This window comes from Vulpes vulpes, chromosome 11, assembly GCF_048418805.1.
Source record: "Vulpes vulpes isolate BD-2025 chromosome 11, VulVul3, whole genome shotgun sequence".
Lineage (NCBI taxonomy): Eukaryota > Metazoa > Chordata > Mammalia > Carnivora > Canidae > Vulpes > Vulpes vulpes.
Genome location: NC_132790.1, coordinates 13,337,225 through 13,359,201, shown reverse-complemented (window position 1 = coordinate 13,359,201; position 21,977 = coordinate 13,337,225). Strand labels below are relative to the sequence as shown.

The 21,977-nt window shown below is 40.3% G+C and overlaps 1 protein-coding gene across 7 annotated transcripts in view; it reads right to left on the bottom strand.

Annotated features, from left to right (window-relative positions):
• BTBD10 (BTB domain containing 10) overlaps positions 1-19,517 on the bottom strand; it is a 77,173-nt gene extending 57,656 nt beyond the window's left edge. Inside the window, exons 1-2 of one of the 7 annotated variants that reach the window (XM_072725636.1) lie at positions 18,968-19,140; positions 1,784-1,952 (exon numbers count right to left, since the gene is read on the bottom strand). The gene's annotated coding sequence lies outside the window, so the exon portion shown is untranslated. Of the gene's footprint in view, positions 1-1,783; positions 1,953-18,967; positions 19,195-19,345 lie in introns of those variants that run through there. The other 6 variants (XM_072725635.1, XM_072725637.1, XM_026008227.2 and 3 more) reach the window with 6 other exon arrangements.
• Between the last annotated feature and the right edge of the window lie 2,460 nt (positions 19,518-21,977).

Below are 21,977 nucleotides of genomic sequence, written 5' to 3'. Positions count from 1 at the left end.
CTGGGTGGTTCAGTGGTTGAGTGTCTGCCTTTGGCTCAGAGAGTGATCCTGGAGTCCTGGGGTCGAGTCCCAGATCAGGCTCCTTGCATGGAACCTGCTTCTCCCTCTGCCTGTGTCTCTGCCTCTCTCTCCATGTCACTCATAAATTAATTAATTAATTAATTAATTCTAAAAATAAAATAAAAAATAATAATAAAAGCACTGGCAAATGTCTTAAAGCACAAAGCAGTGGAAGAGTGTATTCTGAAACGGAATCGAATTGTAAGTTCAGATGGAAGTTTTTATGCTGAGTGCTCTCCCATCCTCTACAAATATGGTGAAGGAAACCAGAGAGCCATACAGCTCAAACTAGTAGAGAAAAGACTTCAGAGCTGGAAGGGCATCTGGAAATTTAAGTCATACATACTGGGAATGAAAGAACCACACAGAGGTATTGACCCAAAATCTCCACATAAGGTCTGCTTAGCTAAATTACACATGTATGAAAGGGAGACCCCAGGTAGCCTCTGCAGTAGACTACAGAGGAATTTACCCTTGAAAGCTACAGGGCATAAGATCTAGGAGTTTGATGCTTTCTAAACGGAGTACATTCCCCAATCATACACAGCCCTAGCAGCAGAAAGCTGAAGGCCTAACTGGCTTCAGGTGTCAGAGGACAGAAACCACCAGAGAGGGAGGAGCTAGTAATTAAGAGGGAACACCCAGAAGTGGAGGAACCACAGAGAGGGTGAGCTCCAAAATCTGAATGTAATGTCAGCCCAAATATTTGGCTAACCACCAAATTACACAGGAGGGGGAAAACTCTCCTCCACCCACTCCCCAAGAGACCAAACTAAAAAACAAGGAGCTGGAAGAAGAACTGAGCACAGACTTCAGTGGGTACACACTGCTTGGGAAACAATGTTTGCAGACTGAGACCAGGCAAGTTAATGGACCACTAGAACAATAACAACAACAAAAAACAATGAATGCTCAAAAGAGCATTACAATGCCCTGGTTTCAAAAAAAAACTATGAGATACAGGGACAGTGGTTAAGTGTTCCAGGCTCCTGGGATTGAATGCCACATCAGGTTCCCTTGGCACTCTGCCTATGTCTCTGCCTCTGAGTCTCTTATGAATAAATAAATAAAATCTTAAAAAAAAAATTTATGATATGCAAAAAAAAAAAAAAAAGTAAAAAGGCAATCAATAGAAAGTGACTCCAAATAGGCCTAGATGTAGATTTAGCAAATGATGACTTCACATATTGTATGTAAGCAATTAAGGGAATATATTCAAAGAACTAAAATAAGAAGGTAGTTTTAATGAGTAGCAGAAAGGGAATCTAAATAGAAAGGTGAAAACTATCAAAAAATGAAAAAATTCAGCTCTAGCTGAAAAGGACAATAACTTAAATGAAAACTTCAATTAAATGGGCACAACAGCAGACAAAATGAGAAAATAAAAAAGAAAACTTGAAAATAAGTTAGTAGAAATTATCCAACCCAACGAATACAGAGAAATAAAGACTGAGGAACAAGTGAACGTATCTGTAGACACAAAAAAGGACAGCATAATTGAAGTTACTACGGATACATTCAACAAAATGGAATTTCAAAAGCGTTATGGTAAGCTAAAGAAGCCAGACTCAAAGGTCACTTACAGATAATTCCATTTCCATAACATTCTCAGATAGGGATATAGAAGCAGAATAGCCAGGGGTCCAGGGATTAGGGCTTGGGGAACTACACAGGGATAGCACAAGTTAAACGGGGGGGGGGGGGGGGTAGAACTATTCTATACCTGGATACCTGGATTGCAGTGGTGGTAGTTATGCAATTGCATGTCTCTGTCAAAATTTGTAAGACCTGGGGGCACCTTGAGTGGTTTAGTTGGTTAAGCATCTGACTCTTGATACCAAGTCAGGTCTTGATCTCAGGGTTGTGAGTTAAAAAAAAAAAAATCATAAGACCTATAAATCAACCAGAAAGAGAATTCAATTGGATTAAATTTATAATGAAATTTAAAAAGAAAAAAGAAAAAAATCAGTTGAGATATTAATACTTAACAATTATCAAATTGGCATGACTCTTTTTTTTTAAGATTTATGTATTTGAGAGAAAGAGTGAGAGCAAGCAGGGGGAGGGGCAGGAGAGGGAGAAGCAGACTCCCCTGCTGAGCAGGGAATCAGACAGAGGGACTCCATCCAAGGACAGAGGAATCACAACCTGACCCAAAGCAGCCGCTTAATTGACGAAGCAACCCAGCTGCCCCCACCACCAGCATGACATATTTAAACCAATTTTTAATCAAAAAATGTAAGTCAGGGTGCTGGGAGGCTCAGTTGGTTAAGTGTCTGCCTTCGGCTCAGGTGGTGATCCCAGAATCCTGGGATGGAGCCCAGCATCAGGCTCCCTGCTCAGCCAGGAATCTGCTTCTCCCTGCTCCTGCTTGCATGCTCTCTCTCTCTCTCCTCTCTCCTAAAGATAGATAAAATCTGTAAAACAAAGAAATACCTGAATCCTATTGCCTCCATTACCATTGCAAGGATACTTAATAGCTATCTTCCCACAGCCATAAGTACACATAAACTTTTGAGAATGAAAACCGGTGGGAACTTTTCTACTTCTGCCACAATAGTGACTAAGACAAAAAGGTTTTAGAATCAGATAAAACACTGCATGACTTTATATAAGCTCCAAGCCCTCAATTTCCTTAAATGAGAAGAAAATAACATAATTCTCATTACCATGATCTTATCTTATCAATTACCTATAATTGCCAATCAAATTGTTTTTAAAAATTGATGAGTCAGGAAACATTATATAACATAGTGCAGGCCGCCTTGGTGGCTCAGTGGTTGAGCGTCGGCCTTCGGCTCAGGGCGTGATCTCAGGATCCCGGATCAAGTCCCATGTCAGGTTCCTTGCAGGAAGCCTGCTTCTCCCTCTGCCTGTGTCTCCACCTCTCTCTCTCTATGTCTCTCATGAATAAATAAAATTTTTAAATAATAATAATAATAATAACATAGTGCTGGGCACATTGCTTTCTCTAGCAGACTACTAAATGCAAAATTTGTATAATATTTCATGAACTCATTCATGACTTTCTATTTGCCTCTTGAGATCACAGAAGACAATGAGAATTCCTAGCCGCTCAAGATTTACTGAGTACCTATAATGTGCTAGACGGCTGGAATAAAAAGATAAATATGGTATCTGGTGCCCAAAAAAAAAAAAAAAAACTCAAAACAATCACAGGAGCAGGGGATATATGAATGATTAGGGATAGTATTTCTACACATTTTGAATTTTCTTAATTTCTCCAGGAATTGATCCTTCCTATTCTACTTAACACCAAAAATACCTTAGATGGGGGTACCTAGCATCCATCTCTTGGTTTCAGCTCAGGTCATGATCTCAGGGTTGTGAGATCAAGCCTCTCAGAGGGCTGCAAGTGTGCTTAAGACTCTGTCTCTCCCTCTCCCTTTGCCCCTCTTTCTCTTTTTTCTAATAAGAAAAAAATCCTTAGACTATGCAGGGTCATCAAAGAGCTAGGTACTTTGGACACAATTGCTGATAAGTTTTAGAAGCTAAGTCAAAATCTTAGGTGATTCCTATAGTGCTTAAATGAAAATAATTATTTCACTGTTAGCTTAAAAGTAAATTTTAATGTATGGAAAAAACAATCATCCTAGTTTCTAACCTCTGCAAAAATTCCTTCGGTTATTTTTATCATGATATTCTTGCCATATCCAAGCTTAAAATTTTTCTCTTTTGGAGAGAAAAACCTCCTTGCTACATAACAAATTACCACAAACCCAATGGCTAAAAAAAAAAAAAAAAAACAACCCAATGGCTTACAACACACATATTTTCTCAGTTTCTGTTGGTCAAGAATCTGGCATAGCTTAGCTTGGTCCTCTGCAAGGCCACAATGAAGGTGTCAACCATGAATAGATCTTCATATGGAGGCTCCACTAGAGAAGGATGCACTTCCAAGTTTATGGAGATTGTAATAATTTACTTCCTCACGGTTGCAGGATGCAAAACTAATTATGGAGATATAGCAAACATGCTAGCAAAATGAAGTTCTATGCAATGTAATTAGGGAACATCTCATTATCTTTAACATATTCTTTTGGTTAAAAGGAAATCACAAATTCTGCTCAGGCACAAGAGCAGATTACACAAAGGAATGAACACCAGCAAGTAGGGATGAGAGGAACTACCTGTATTGTCCAATACATTCTATGTGTTACACTAAAACCTTAAGATCTGCTCAACCCTGGTTCTAATAATATATAGCACAATACTAATACATACACACAAAATGCATACATCTCTTTTCTCTCTTTGATTTCACAGATTTGCCACAGCAAAAACCTAGAACCAACCTAAATGTCCATCAAAAACAAACTGGTTAAGGGTACCCGGGTGGCTCAGTCAGTTAAGTGTTCAACTCTTGGTTTTAGCTCAGCTCATGATCTCCTGTGGTAATATTGAGCCCAGTGCTCAGCAGGAGGCCTGCTTGCAGATTCTCCCCTCTGCCTCTCCCCACACACTCTCTCCCAGAAAAAAAAAATAAAGAAAGAAAGAAAAAAACCTCCAGGGCAGCCCCAGTGGCACAGCGGTTTAGCGCCGCCTGTGGCCCGGGGCATGAACCTGGAGACCCTGGATCAAGTCCCATGTCAGGCTCTCTACATGGGGCCTGCTTCTCCCTCTGCCTGTGTCTCTGCCTCTCTCTCTCTCTCTGTCTCTATGAATAAATAAAATCTTAAAAAAAAAAGAAAAAGAAAAAAATTCCAAAAAACTTGGTTAAAAATCTGCACAATATCACGCAATCAGTAAAAATGAGATAGACAGATAATATGCACACTAATAAGGAAAATGTTCCAAGATATAGTTACACTAAAAAGCAAGGTACAGATGTGTGTTATGTATTCCAACTTTTTTTTTTTTAAAATATATACACAAATGGGACACCTGGCTGGCTTAGTTGGTAGAGCATGCAACTCTTAATCTTGAGGTGTGAGTTCAAGCCCCATGCTGGCCATAGAGCTTACTTTAAAATATAAATAAAATGAGGGATGCCTGGGTGGCTCAGTGGTTGAGCATCTCCCTTCGGCTCAGGGTGTGATCCTGGAGTCCCGGAATCAAGTCCCGCATCAGGCTCCCTGCATGGAGCCTGCTTCTCTCTCTGCCTATGTCTCTGCCTCTCTCTGTCTCTCATTAATAAATAAATAAATCTTTTAAAAAAATAAAATAAAATGAAATAGATATGCAAACGTCCATGTGTGCATGTTTTTAAAATGGCTATAAATACCACATAAAACTTATAACTGGTTGCCTCTGCAGAAAGGCGGGAATGAGAGACTTTTCATTGTATTCCTTATACTATTTGAATATAACACATGCTGTCTGCATAGTGATAATAATGGAGGGGGGATCTACAATAAAGTATTTGGAAGTAGCACTGTTACAGAAATTTTCTTCCCTATTTAATTTTACTGCTTAAGTGTAGTTTTTTGTTTCTTACTGCTTATGAATACATATTGTAGAAGAGAAAAAAATATATTTTTCCTCTACTGTTCTAAGTTCTCAGCTGGGACCCCTATAACAAAAGATTAACAAAAGAAAAGCATACAAATTTATTTAATAAGGTTTTACATGACCTGGGAGCTTTCATAAGGAAATGAAAACCTGAAGAAATGATTAAACCTGAGTGTTCTTTTTTATTATTTGATGAAGAGTAGAAAGTTGTGGAAAGATGTAACAGGACAGAGTATGAGCTGAGTATAGCAAACTAAGGGAAACTCAATAGCAAGACTTGTTCCTCAGATTCCTCTCTGTCCCTTCATCTTCAGAGCTAAGGATGCTCCTTCCCTCGGGGTAAAGGGAGGACACCTCTCATGAGGGTTTTTGACTTGCTTCAGAGGCAAGTCAGAAAGTCCATGCTGTATATGCTGATTCTCAAATTCCTTCAGCTTAAAGTATTCAATATGCCAAGGTGCCATATACTCAGGTAGCATGTCCTAAACACCATTATGCATTGGTAGAAGTTTCTTGCTACATGTCTCCCATTAAACTGTAAGATCCTTGAAGACAAGAACAAAGTATGATTCACATTTATGTTCCCACAGCTTAGTATAACTCATATGTAAGCTTTTACAAAATGTTTTAATTAAATTTAAGATGAAAGAAACTGAAAGGCATTTCATTTAACACAATCCACTAGGAGAGAAGTCCAAATTGTGAAGAAATCCAATTGTGAAGATTGTCTTAAAAAAGAATAGTATCATATAATTATATCCATGTTTTAGTTATAGTAAAGAGCACCAGTTATGTGAACCCCACCCTCAAATGTGCAAAAATTATAGCAATTCAATTTCAAATGCTAATACCTGCTATTAGGAAATATACACTAAGAAAGTGGAGTTAAAAGAGGGAAAATATAAGAAACATCCTTGAAAACATTTTTAAGGCACCTGAGTGGCTCAGTCAGTTAAGCCTCTGCCTTGGCTCAGGTCATGATGGATCTCAGGGTCCTAGGAACAAGCCCCATATCCCGGTCCTACTCTGGGGAGTTTGCTTCTCCCCCCTCTCCGTGTTCTCCCTGCTTGTGCACTCTCTCTCGCTCTCTAATAAATAAATAAATCTTTTAAAAACTTTTTAAAATATTATCAAATGATCCTTAAATTTCCCCAAAATATTCCTCAAAGCTACCTGTCAATTTCACAGAAGCTCTTTCAATTGTCAAGGCTTGTCATTTTCTGATTGGCTGAAGTTAAAGTAAGGCAAGTAAATAAAACTGAGAACTTTATTCAGGATATTTTTATACTAGATTATATATGACAAAATTTTGTGTAACTAGTTCCATGATATCAAATATAACTGATTTATGTTTTCATTCAAAATCCATTAAGTACTGAGCACATCTTCAGGCATTTTGCTAGAGATAACTCAGAGATTTAATAAGATTGCATGGAATTCTCATTAAAAGTTTAAAGGTACATTATCTATTTAAAGGGCTTCCTTATCTAATCCAACAAAATGTAAGACTTCCAAAGTCAACTCACATTCAGCCCTTGTTTTTATAGAAGTGACCCAGAGATAAAATCTCTGAGGTAACTAACTTTACAATTTTTACAGAATTTCTATTCAAATTTGCTGACTTATTATTCAAGACATTAACACTTTAAGAAATGTTTCATTTGTTTTTCCTCATCTTAAACAGATCAATGTTTGAAAATCTTTCCATATCTTACCCATTTTCTAATTAGCTGCATTACATGGATAGCACTGTAAAGCACTAGATGCTGTTTACTGTACCGAATTCTTAAAACTTACTAAAAGACATGATTTTTTTAATATTCTAAAGAAATCTTAAGTTTTCATTTTCTGTACCTACGTCCCTTTTTCCGTTTCTTCTTTGACCAAATAATACTGCCTTCAAAACTGGAAACATCTTAATTGAAACAAATCACCTTGGCATAAAATTTAATATAGGCAAATCTCCAGTAAGCTGATGAAGTGCCTAAATCAAAGGAGATTACATTCAACTCCTAAGAACCAGCATCCTTAAACAAAGTCAGTCTCTTAAACAAGGTTTTCTTTTTTCCTCCATGACCCCTTTAAACAGAATTTTAAACAATTTTTTTCCTCTGTGAGACTTTTAAAATAAGTTACATACTTTCTTCAAATAAGCTTTAGTTATGTGCTGTTCCATTTTGCCCGTTCATTATTCCCATTACTTTCTATTCCTTTCAAATTTTTGCTTGTTTATCTGCCATCAACTCAATAGGCTAGAAAAGGCCCTAAGTATGATTCAAGTTGTAGACTGCAGTGCTATCCAAAAGAACTTTGTATTATAACGAAAATGTTTTATTTCTGCACTATTCAAAAAGCAGCCACTAACCATATGTGGCTAAACACCTGGAATATTCTGCAACTGAAGAAATTTTTAATTTTCCATTTTATTTACTCTAAATTTAAAGACCAGTATGTGTCTTATAACTACCATACATGCCAGCACAGTAAGAGGCAAAAATTCAGCACCTTCCCCCTGAAAAAAAAGAAAAATGTTATTTTTCCTCTAAATGCTTCACTTTAAGGAATCTAAAATTTGCCTTGAGACAAAATACGTGCACACATACATATACACTGTGTCTTAATATTACAGGTAGTGTTCAACTTTAATAAAGTAAAAATTATTTTCTTATATTCAGAGATTAGGGCTCATTTCAAAAACTAAAAGTCGGTTGTACTGGTATATGAATAGACAAACCAAAAGAACAGAATAAAACATCCAGAAATAGATGGAAATAACAAAACTTAAAAAATACCTTTTACTATATAAAGAACTCTTTAAAAAGAGAAACAAAAAAGACAGATTCTCCCTCCAAAATAGAGGATACACAGAAGACATGGGAAATTCTCACAAAAATAAAGGCAAATAGGGCAGCCCGGGTGGCCCAGTGGTTTAGCGCCGCCTTCAGCCCAGGGCCTGATCCTGGAGACCCGGGATCGAGTCCCACGTCGGGCTCCCTGCATGGAGCCTGCTTCTCCCTCTGCCTGTGTCTCTCCCGCGCTATCTCTCTCTGTGTCTCTCATTAATAAATAAAATCTTTAAAAAAATTTTCTAAAAAAAAAATTAAAAATAAATAAATAAAGGCAAATATCCATAAACCTATGAAAGTATGTTCAATCTACCTCCTAAGAGAAATGAAAGAATATACCCCCAATTTTGACCATATATTCTACTGGTGAGACTGGAGAAACAGATATTCTCTGCATTCTCATACACTGCTAATGAAAAACAAAATGATATAACCCCCTTGGAAAGGAATTTTACAATATCTAAATTATACAAATGTTTACCAGCCCCACTTCTAAGAATCTATCCAGAAGATACAACTCCACAAATACTAATCAAAATATTCAAAATATTCACAGTAGCCTTGTTTGTAATTGCTAAAGACTGAAAACAATCTGAATGTGCATCAACAAAGGCTAAATAAATGAATAAAATGTGGTACATCTACACAATAAAAAATAAGGGAGAGGCACTTGGGTGGCTCAGTTGGTTAAGCTCTTTATTTTGGCTGAGGTAATGATCTCAGGGTCATGAAATTGAGCCCTGCCTCATTGGTGGTGCCTGCTTAAGATTCTTTCTCTTTCCCTCTCCCTCTGCCACCCCCCACTTGCCTGTGCACACTACCTTTAAAAAAACAAAAAACAATAAGGGAGATCCCCATGTATAATTATGGATCAGTATCCAAGATATATTGTTATGTAGGGGAAAAAAAAAAGTGAAGAAGTAATACAGTTTGTTACCTTTTGTGAATAAATTAAATAAATATAAACATATATACATAAATACAAATATACACATATTTGTTTATTTTTGCAAAAAGAATTCTAATAAGATAAATAAGACACTAATAAAAATAGTTACCTACAGGAGCAGGATGGAAATGAAGTGAAAGCAATACAGCTGCAAACAACACTTTTGAGTATCCATTTTATATAGTTTTGATATTTGAATCATGTATTTATATATTCTAAATAAATAACTAAAAAGCCTATAACTACCATGTTCTAAACTGCACGATTTAGTGTTTCTTTGGTTTTATTTAAATAAACAGTAGGTGTACATTATAAATGTAATTACAGATTTATAGCAATAAGGAGGACTGCCATGTCACTCAAATTCATTCACCTCTTCTTATTGAATACCTCCATCTAGAATAGTAATGACCAAAACATATCAAAATGAAGAAAATGGTGAAGCCATCCTCCTTTGGGAAGTTTACCAGACTGGCGGTAAATTAAATATGTTTCAGCATTAAATGAACTCCAAAACATTTAGTGAGATTTTTCTTTTTTTTTTTTTCTTTAAAGATTATTTATTTATTTATTCAGAGAGAGCGAGAGAGAGGCAGAGACACAGGCAGAGGAAGAAGCAGGCTCCATGCAGGAAGCCCGACGTGGGACTCGATCCCGGGTCTCCAGGATCACACCCCGGGCTGCAGGCAGCGCTAAACCGCTGCGCCACCCGGGCTGCCCATTTAGTGAGATTTTTCAAGTAGGATTGAGGCACAGGGTCTTCTAGATGCACCTAATTCAGGGAATCTTGAGTAATAAGCTGGAATTTCATATATATTATCTATACTAATTGACATATCAATCCTATAAGACACAAGAGGTATCTTTTTTAAACAATGAGAAATTGGCTTAAACTTAAAGAGATTATGTTATTTGCCTAATGTCATATAACTAATAAATAAACCAAGACACAGATACGCATCTCTGTAGTCAAAATCAATTTTTTTTCCACCACACTATACTGTCTCTCAAATTTAATACACAACTCATCAAGATGCTATACCAGAAAATAAAAGTGCCGGCTGTAGCATTTCAAATCAATAAGAAATACATAGGTGGATTATAGACAGATTCAAGGTTAGACAGGTTCTACATAAATTAACTGCTTAACTATTTGAGTAGAACATCCCCTCCTGGGATGCCAGGGTGGCTCAGTGGTTGAGCATCTGCCTTCGGCTCAGGGCCTGATTCTGGAGACCCAGGATCGAGTCCCACGTCAGGCTTCCTGCACGGAGCCTGCTTCTCCCTCCGCCTGTGTCTCTGCCTCACTCTGTGTGTCTTTCATGAATAAATAAATAAAATATTTTAAAAAAGAAAAAAAGAACATCCTCTCCCTCTTCATGTTCTCTCTCCCAAATTCCACATTAAAAATTCCATAGTACAACATAAAACCATAAAAAAAAAAAAAAAAAAAAAAAAAAGGACAGCCCAGGTGGCTCAGTGGTTTAGTGCCGCCTTTAGCCCAGGGCCTGATTCTGGAGACTGGGGATCAAGTCTCACATCAGACTCCCTACATGGAGCCTGCTTCTCCCTCTGCCTGTGTCTCTGCCCCCCTCTCTCTCTCTCTCTGCATCTCCCATGAATAAATAAAATCTTAAAACAAAACAAAACAAAAATCAAGGAGAATACTTAAGTGAATACTTATCTGGCTCTCAGAGGAAAGAAGGAATTTCTAAGCCTCAAATCAAAGAAAACACCATCAAGCCAAAGACTGCTAGTTTGAGAAACAGGAATGTGCTGCCAGCCAATTTATGCTAATATTCTCAACAAAAACTAGTGGAAATTTCATCAGGGATTAGAATTAGAACTACACACACACTTCAAGAAGCATCAGGCTAGGGACACCTGGGTGGCTCAGTGGATGGGCGTCTGCCTTCGGGTCAGGTCACGATCCCAGGGTCCTGGGATCGAGTCCTGCATTGGGCTCCCCTCAAGCAGCCTGCTTCTCCCTCTGCCTATGTCTCTGTCTCTCTCTGTGTCTCTCATGAATGAATAAATAAAATCTTAAAAAAAAAAAAAAGCATTAGGTTAGACTATATAAAAATTCAAATAAAATAACAATGAAGAACTACAAAAAGTTTTACAATACAAATTAAATAATTAAAACCTTAAATATATATTTACATATCCATATTAAAATATGTGAACATTACAAGCAAAGTTCATGGACTAGCAATTTATAAAGAGGATATGAGTGGCTAAAAGAGAGAGAAAGAAAAAATATTCAATCTCACTAGTAATATAAAAAAGCCAAGTTAAATCTGAGATGTTTAACCTATCAAATTGTCAAAGGTTTGTTGGTTGGTTTTAATAATAATCAGTGATGGCTGAAGTATAGAGAAAATGGCTACTCAAGTTTGTGGGAATATAAACTGTAAAACTCACAGGGTATCATATCACACACAAGAATGCCTACTTTTAAAAATTTTATCCTAACAAATAGTTTATCAGAGCATTTATGATGATAGAAGGAAAGGGAGAGAAAAGAGGACGAAGGAAATGTTAATTTTTCAATCTATGCATGTTATTCAAATTTTCTTTTAATTTTCTCAAAATAAAAATTTTAAGTCACTACAAACAGAACGATCCCAATTGTATGTATGTATGTGTGTGTGTGTGTGTGAGAAAGAGAGAGAGACAGAGACAGAGAGAGAAAAAGAGAATGGATAGGAGGTCCAGAGAGAGATAAGGGAGGGAGGGGATGGAAGCAATTGTCACTGGGCCATGGTATTACAGTGTCATTTTCTTCCTTGCTCTTTGCTAAATGTCTCAAATCGCATGCAATGCATTAATACTTTTATAGCTGAAAAGAAATTACTCCAAAAAATATACTTTTATAAGTAATTTTCAAAGTACTCACTGTAAAACAATTTCAAAACCAACAAGTGTTCAAGACTGTTAAATATCATTCACTGATGAATGATAAATGAAGCAATGATGGAAGACATCACTTTTCTTCTAAAATATGACACTTTCTCCTTTCTTATTGTTTTGAGTTCAAATAACTTAACAGCTATATACATATACATGTATATAAACAATGCATATATACTGTCATACCAGTATTACATACATACTACATAAATACACAAACAAAATGGAAATGAAAAAGGGATTAAGTAAAAAATATATAAATGGAAGTTCTATTTATTCTTTCAAATGGCACAACAAATAAGTTTTCCATACACTCCCAGAAGTACATATGGCCCACTAAGGAGATGGCTGATATAAATCAATCAGAATCAGGAGACTTACAGATCTGTATTCTAGTCTCAGCTTTCCCCACTACCAGCCAGTAACTTCTATTGAAATCAGAAAGAGGGTTAATTTGCTCTTCCAAAAATTAGAGTATTTCGTGATTTAAAGTACTTTGAGTATTACGGTTTTAGAACTTCCACTACTTTCTAATAACTCTACATTCTTTTTCAAAAGAGAAACTCAAGCAATTTGGAATACCCCGTTAGAAAGAAACAACAGTGCTCCACAGTTACCATCTTACAGGAACTTTTTAAGAAAACTCTAAATTAACAAATGAGAACCAAAAGGACAGAGCACACTGTATTGTTTGCTCTCTAGGTGTAAGGAAAATCAAATTCAATTTTGCATTGCATAAAGCACACTGCCCTGAATGAAAATAATTAAGCACTATTTGTACGACCATTCAGAATTAAGAAAATTATATTTTGTTGCACAATTTTGCACCTGAGATCTCAGATTCAGATTCTGAGGTATCTGAACTTTAAAGCTTATTTTTAAGGTGAGATTTAATGTAGTCCACAAATAAAAAACAGAATAATTTTCTACTCACCTGCTATAGTAGCAACAGTCGTAGAAACAAAAGGGAAATAATACAAATTAATAAAAATAATTTTATATTTAGAATAACAGTATCCCAATAGATTACTTTTTTTTTTTAAGAGTTTATTTATTTATTCATGAGAGACACACAGAGAGAGAAGCAGAGAGGCAGAGACACAGGCAGAGGGAGAAGCAGATTCCATGCAGGGAGCCCGACGTGGGACTTGGACTTGATCCCGGATCTCCAGGATCACGCCCCGGGCACAAGGCGACGCTAAACCACTGAGCCACCCAGGCGTCCCAAGAGGACTTTTGAAGTGTAAAAATCATCTCCCCATTCAATGTATTCTCCCTCCCCTTTTTGCCACTATTCCACTTGGCATTCAAATTACATTGAATACCAGCTATCGGTCAATGGACACCAACAAGAAAAGCAAGAAAAAGAGCTTTCTATCGTTCAGTGTTGACCAGAATAAAGAAAAAGAAAAAAACATTAGTAATTCCTAGTGGAAGAGTCATATGGCAAGGCTGTAACAGCCATTGGAACTTGTTTTCCTCCAAGAGATGGCCAGATATACAAGCAAATTTGCCTGAATGATCTGTTTCAAGATCACAGGCTATTTTCTGAGCATAAACACAGAACAAAGTGCTAACAAGTGATATTCACTTTACTATTTACATCGCACATTTACATATTTTATTTCATTCTTAAACTCCTGACATTTGTGCTCTCTCTACATTTTCCATGTGAGGAAACAAAGGCTTATAGAGGTTAAGTAACCTCATAGAGCTAACAATTGGCTTTAAATCCAGGTCTACGGATGCCTGGGTGGCTCAGAGGTTGAGCGTTTGCCTTTAGCCCAGGGCGTAATCCCGGGTCTGGAAATCAAGTCCCGCATCGGGGTCCCTGCATGGAGCCTGCTTCTCCTTCTGCCTGTGTCTCTGCCTCTCTGTGTCTCTCATGAATAAATAAATAAAAGACTTTTAATAAATAAATAAATAAATAAATAAATCCAGATCTAAATGATCCCAAATAAGGTATTACAAGCAGAAATATTTGCAATTTAAAATGACCCCAGAAAAGTGTTATTCATACCTTCTAATCAATTACTTCAATCAATGATTCGGTATGAGACTCTCATCCCCAACCAAATACCAAACGTTAATTTCAATTTGTGACCAAAAATATTAATAGAGAACTCGTTTCAGTATAAAGATAAAAATAAGTACCAGGCACCAGATATTGCACATTTCAAACAGAAAAACAGAAACTAGCAATTAAGGACAAAGAAAGATGCTTTCACTGGCAAAGATATCTTTTAGCATCTTACTCATCTTTAGCAATCTACTGTGACATAAGATCACATACTCCACCTAAAATCTTTCTTCTTCTATGTTCGAGTTTGTACTATTTCAAGTACTCAACTCACTGTATTGCCATCACCCACAACTAACATTTACAAACCTCTTAATCCTCTCCCAGTGAGGATCTCTGAATTCTGATTGCCTTCCATCTCTGTGCTCTAGATTGCTACCTGCTTAGCAAGGAATTGTGTTTCAAGGATGCCAAAGTAAACCAGAGCAAGCCAGAGTAGAAATGCAACATTAGCTTATACTCTAATAAACATTCTATCCAAAAGGAGAAAAAAATTCTTAAATAACTCTTCCTTTATTAATCTATAACTACCTCTTCCTCCCTCACTGTGGGTTCATTACCAACAAAGAAGCAAAATACAGGAGTCAGACAAATAAAGATAAAAATACAGCTAAAACCAGTGGCCAAAAAAAAAGCTTCCTATTACTTCAAACGTAAATTAAACTTACTTAGGAGCACCTGGGTGGCTCAGTAGGTTAAGCGTCTGCCTTTGGCTCAGGCCATGATCTCCAGGTCCTCGGATGGAGCCTCAAGTTGGGCTTCCTACTCAGTGGGGAGTCTGCTTCTCTCTCTCTCTCTCCCTCTGCCCCTCCCCACAGCTCATTCTCTATCAAATAAATAAAATCTTTAAAAAACAAATAAACTTACTTAGATTTGTAGATATTCCTTTTCCTTTCCCTCATAGGCCCAGCTTGCTCAGATAAATCCACCATACAAACAGAGAATGTATATCCTAAGAACTGGGAGTTCCAAAAACAGAACCAGGAGGCCCTGAGCAAAAACACTCAATCCTTTCTCTTAGATTCACCTAATGCTTTCTTCGGAAGATATTTCAGAGGGTAAAAAAAGGGGGAAAGCTACCTCCAAGAACTACTTTACAAATCATGATAGAAACACGGGGAGGGAAAAATGATGTTTGCCCCTTCAATAAACATAATCTCCACAAGTATACAACAGATTCTTCAGAATGTTTTACACTCTTAACAGCAACACCTCACAAACATAATACAGATCTCCTGTTTCACTCCCCATACTAGAGAGAGAAGGGATTGGATGAAGAGAGATTATACTAGTTTGACCTGAGGAGACTGGGTTAAAAGGAAGAAAATCAAACTACCAAAGAGGGCCTCTTGAAAAACCAGTATTCTCTGTAGTCTTTGTAAGAGTTACAGTAAATTTAGCTGTAAAAAATAGAGCTCTTTGTAAAATTAGACAATAGATGAAAAGATACTTGACAATTTTATCTTCCTTTTCAAAGCTCTCTCCCTCACCTTGTCTCCTCTCTCACCCTTACCCCCTTCCAAGACCTCCATCTTGCCTTCAATATGCCTAAGGTCTCTTTCTTGATCTGACCTCTAAACTTCCGTTCCCCTCAGTCCAACTAAATATGAATCAGATTATGTGATTAAAGTATTTCCCACTAATGGGTAAATGTGCTTTAATCCATGGGGTTTAATTCTACAAATATCACTAAGCTCTACCATGTGTAATGCACTGTTTAGTCAGTTACTATTCTTACAAGAAAAAGTAGCTAATGCGAATCAATTTTTTAATGTACAATGTAAAGAAGAGGAACTTGAGTGCCTGCTTCACATCATACTCTCCCCATCCCATTTCTTACTACCCCTATATACCTTCCCCTCACCCCATCTGCCAGGAACAGAACTCAAGAAACTAATATTACTTCCAGTAAAAGTCAATGAGAACACAATGTGGGATGGCAGAGCAACCAATAAACATTCAGAACTATAGATGAGTTACAGAGGGTTTCCTGAATTTCACTTACTAATTACAAGTAAAATAAGGGCCCTCAGTAAATCAACTCCCATACAAGATACCTATAAATCAACTTTACACAGAACCTTAGTTATTAAACCATAAATACTGAGAAGCTGCTTCTGCGGTTGTTTCCATAATTAAAACATTTTTTTAAAGTACCAATTCCATTGATACTTCAAGGCTATTAAATTTAACTATTAAATTTTCTACTATTTTCAATTAGACTTGACATTATTCTCAATTCCTCCTATGTTTGAAATTTCGAACTAATTGGCATATTTGCTTTAAATCTTTTTTTTTCCAGTTGTAAAATTTATTCATTTTGACCTATAACAGGGGTCCAAAACTGGAAAACAAGATACAACTGACAGGTTTGGGTTTGGTTGGGCCACATTAAGTTATTTTTAAGCAGCTATCAATATTTTTAACAAGCAAGAGACTTCAAGCAAAAATCTAATTTCCTGTGTTCTATTAAGAAAGCTGAAAACTCTGGGACACCTGGGTGGCCCTGCGGTTGAGCATCTGACTTCGGCTCAGGTCATGATCCCGGGGTCCTGGGAAGGAGTCTCGCATCGGGCTCCCCACAGGGAGCCTGCTTCTCCCTCTGCCTGTGTTTCTGCCTCTGTCTGTGTCTCTCATGAGTAAATAAATAAAATCTTAAAAAAAGAAGAAAGAAAGAAAAGAATAAAGCTGAAAACTGGACCCACATTCATGTACAGCACTCATCAGCTGGACCTGATAACTGGATGGCCCTCTAAGATGAAGCAAAAACTCTCTAGTGCAGTTCACTCATTTTCATCTGCATGGTACTCGAAGGCATGCGAGTTTGCTATTCATAACCTATTTCTATAAAAGGTGCATATTTTCCAGCTCACTCTCACACTTCACCAAGTCACGTAAACGTAAAAAAAAAAAACCACAAAGCAGATCTTGCTGGTTTGCAACTTGATAGTCATTAAGAAAAAAATTTTCACAAGGCATAGAAGAGTAAGAAAGAAAAAAAATTCAGACTGATAGAAGGGTGGCATAAAGGTAAAAAGCCCATCTGAAACCTTTTCTGGAAGGTAAAAAAAAAAAGGGGGGGCTGGGGGAAGGAACTCAAAACATTGTTGAGACACTGAAAGCCTTCCTGATTGAGCACTGTTACTACCCTCCATGCTTCAGATTCTCCCCTTACTTTTTCCTTATATATATGAAACAATAGTAGACAGGTCATAAACTCTGAGAAGTGCCACGGAAATTTATAAAACACATTTACAGGGCAGCCGGGGTGGCTCAGCGGTTGAGCGCCTGCCTTCAGCCCAGGGCGTGATCCTAGAGACCAGGGATCGAGTCCCACGTCGGGCTCCCTGCATGGAGGCTGCTTCTCCCTCTGCCTGTGTGTGTGTGTGTGTGTGTCTCATGAATAAATAAATAAAACCTTTTTTAAGAAAAAAATAACCACTTAAAAAAAAAACACATTTACACCTTCAAAAATCATTCTCATGCACTTTTTAACCCTTACCCACCATCAAATCCTTTCCGCTTTCCGCTTTTACATTCAAACAACTGCAAGTACTCATTTTCAAGGCTTTGGACCTCAGTCCTGGATGCCCCCCCCCCCCCCCCCCGGCACAGAAACTTTTTTTTTGTGGGGGGGGGGGGGAGGCTTATAGTTGCATTCATTCCTCATTAGACCTCTTTTCCCAATCTCTACAGTCTATTTCATTCGAAATGTATCCTTAACCTCAACCTCGTCTCTAAAAACTCCTGGGTCAAATGTGGGTGTTGAGTGGGGGTGGGGGTGGGGGTGCCTAATTGTCCAAATAAAGGTCAATGTACTGGGCTGTTTGAGATGAAATAAAAAGCACGAAGACTCTTAAAGACGAAGACATTTCCAAGTAACCTGCACGTGCTAAGTGCACAAAGACACAAGCGAGGCTCCAGCTACTACACAGCAAGCGCGGACTAGTGACTTTCCACCGCGGACTCTGAATGCGCACAAGTACCGCGCGAAGTCTGTGAGACCCAGGGATGGGCCTCCTTGCCCCCACGCTAACAAGTCACCAAAGGGCGTCTGGTCTCCCTGCACCCCGGAAAAAAAAAAACAAAAAAAAACAAAAAAAAAAAGAGAGAGAGAGGTGTTAGGGAGCTTGCATCTGAAGGAGAAAGTAAAGAGCAGGCGGCTTTCCGGCGCCGGGTGGGGAAACAAAGCTCTGGCGAGCGTGACGCGGTGCCAGCCCGAAGCCGCGCGCGGCCCCTTCGGGGAGTCTCGCTCGCCGGCACCCGCCGGGCACCCCCCGCCGCTCCATCCCCCACTGAGGCGCCCCCCTCAGGCCGCCGCCGCGTCGGCCCCGCGGTGACAGCAAAGGGGGCGGGGCAGGGGCCGCCGGGCCGGGGAAGGAGGGATGAGGAGGGCACCGCCTTCGCCCCGGGGGAAAGGCCGCGGGACGCCCAGCCCGGGCGCGGCGCCCCGGGAGCCCGAGTCCCGTCCTCGCCTCTCCACGGGGCCGCCGGCGGCCGGAGCCGCCCCCGGGGCTCGTCGCCGGAGCCCCGACGCCCCGACCGCCGCCACAGCCGCCCTCCGCCCCCTTCCTCCGCGCCCAGCCAAGCCCAGCCTCCGGCGCCGCCCCCACCGGCTTCCCCAGCTGGGTCCAGTCACCCTCGAACCTGAGGTCCCTCCTGAGCGTCCACGGAGGCCCGAGGCGAAGGCGGCGGCCGGGACACCTCCGCGCCCGTCTCGACCGGAGCCCTCGGGAGGCGTGTGTGGTGCGGCCGCTCCGGCGGCGGCGGCCAGCAGAGCCGCCCGGGCAGGTTACAGGCCGGCTCCTAAGCCTCTTCTCGCGAGAGCCCGGAGGCCGAAGAGGCGAGGCCCGCCGAGCTCTCGCGAGAATGGCGGGGCTCCACGCCCGGGAGTGGGCGGGGCGCCGAGGGCGTGGGCGTTGTGCGGGCGGCGGGGGCGCGGGGGGCGCGGGGGGCCGGGGTCGCCGAGGGTCCGCCCGGGGCGCAAGGGGATGCTCGAGCCTCGGGGGCCGCGAGCCGACCTACCGCAAACCTTGCAATCCCACGCGTTCCCTTCCACTTCCTGCCACCGTTAGGAAAAACGGACCGCGCCTGCAGCCCGGGGTGGGAGCAACAGCCCGGGACCCCCGGGCGCTCCGGGGACGCTTCCCCGCGCTGGGCCGGCGCCGAGGGCGGCTCCGCGGGCCCGCGCAGGGCGGTCGTCCCGAGGCGCGCGGCCGCGGCGGTTTGTTTTTAAACGCGGGCTTGGCGGGAACCCGGGTGGCCGCGGGAGCTCCCGCAGCTGCGCCGCCCGGCCCGCACGCTGCTCCCGCGGCGGAAGGTCGCCCGGCCACAGGTGGTCCGACCTCCCGGGGCCTGCCAGGTGTCAGCCGCCGGACGAGCCCCGGGGAGGGGAGGCGGTCCCGGCTCTGCGAGCCCCCGCGGTGGAGGGTAGAGACCCGCCCGCCCCGGGAACCCACAGGAGGCTCCGTCCCAGCCGGACCTCGGGCGCGGGTAAGAGCCGTGGGAGGGGGTGTTGCAAGCACAGGAAGCGAAAAGAGGACCTGGTTTGGGTAATTCGGTACGAAAACAGGTCTCGCGGAAAGAACTCGGTTGAAACACTTGCAATCAGGGATGCGTCCCTGGGTGGCTCAGCGCTGGAGCGGCCGCCGTCGGGCCCGGGGCGTGACCCTGGAGACCCGCGATCGAGTCCCGCATCGGGCTCCCTGCGTGGAGCCTGCTTCTCCCTCTGCCTGTGTCTCTGCCAATCTCTCTCTCTCTCTCTCTCTCTCTCTCTCTCTCTGTCTCTCATAAATAAATAAAATCTTAAAAAGAAAAACTTGCAATCATTGTTTTGGAAGCGGAAGGAAAAAAAAAAAAAAAGCTCCCAGTCTCCCACGTGTTGGATAACCTAAGTGTTTTCCAAACCCATGTTTATGCTAAGGAGAGGAGCCTGGTTGCACAATACAGGATAGTGACTATCCTCTTCCTCATCTAAGGACACTCACGTATCACACACGTAAGGGAGACAGGTTTTTGTCCTAGTATGCCAAAGTATCATTGCCAACCCTCTGCCAAGTTGGAAATTCCCAATGATCTTTGAGGATTTCTAAAAAGAGGGATCTAACAGAACTTTTGTAATACGAGGACTCTGAGGGAGAAACTTCAGCAGAGCCCCCAGGCAACAAAACAACAAGAAAAAAGTCACCAATCTTGATTTAGTATCAAAATTTTCTTGTGCAAGCTAAGATCGAGGGAGGTAATTCTCTAGTCCAAGTTAGGTTTAGAGAGGTCTGTCACACAGGAATCGTTTCCCTATTTCAAAACAAGCTATAATTTCCTACCAAAGGTTCTTCTGGTGGTCTGTAGAGTTTCCACCAATCTCACTTTAGATACATTGTTTTCATAGTTATTATATATACTTATGTCTGTAATGGTTTCATTTGGCTCACCCTATCCTCCCTACAAATAAGCCCAACACTTACTAGGAAAATAAAAAGTAGTTGTAACCTTGCTATGGGCCAGTTGGGTGCTCAGCTTATCATAATTCACAAGTTCTAGTACAAGTTCCAGGAAATCTCCAGGAAACATTGCAAGAATTAGGCCAGCAAAGATTTTAGTTGAAATATGGAAACTTTGTTCCATAATGGAATCATAACATTTTACCCTGCTTTGAGAGGCCTCTAGTTCATTTCATTGTTATTGGAGGAAGGAAAGAAGGAAGGTAAGAGGGGAAGAAGCCAGGAAGTCTAAAAATCTAATAAAGCAATCACCGCCATTTGCTTTTAAAAAGTTAGCCTATCAAATATTAATTTGGGGAGCACTGGTAGCATCTATATGTCCAGAAGGTAATGCCAGCTGCCTGTACGATCATTTGTAAATGTTAGCTGACTGAATGAGGTAAGGTTCAGACCCCAATGAAAATCTTCTACAATTTCAATCACAATAGGTACCAAAAACATTACAAATAAAGAGAAATTTTATACAGAGGCAATGAACAAATAAGTTCCTTTGGTTGTATTATTGCACCCTGTAACTTGCTAAGACAGTTTCACAGCAGAAAATAAGATAGACTTCTAGTTGAATACTTGCTCAACAAATTAATGATAAGCCACAGACCCAGAATCCCTATTTAACTTTAAAGCCTGGGATTTCTTTGTAACTATAAGGTTTGAGCACTGTCATCTAATGGCTGGGACAGGAAAATCACATTAACACTAAAAGAATTCTATCCTTATGCATCAAACATATTTATAGATTAAGACACTGTAAGAATACTAGGGGAGATATGGGCATTATTAATATGGAAGTTCTACTGACTTAAATGAGATGTGTAAGTAACAAAGGGAAAGCAAGCCAGGTCATAAGGAGATAGAGATAATGTATTGTGGGAAGTCAGAGATAGGAAAGATTACTTCTAACTGAAGAGATGAAAGTGCAGGAAAAGGGGAAGATAGATGTTTGATCTGGGTCCTTGTGGGATAGATAGAATCCATGCACAAAGAGATAGTAGTAAAGGATATTCTTTTTTTTTTTTTTTTTTTAAGTAAACTCATTGCCCAAGGGGCTCAAACTCATAACCCAGAGATTACACACACAAGTTCTACTGACTGAGCCAGCCAGGTGCCCCAGGAAAGGACAACCTTATGGAGAGATCAAAGGCATATAAATGGCTCAG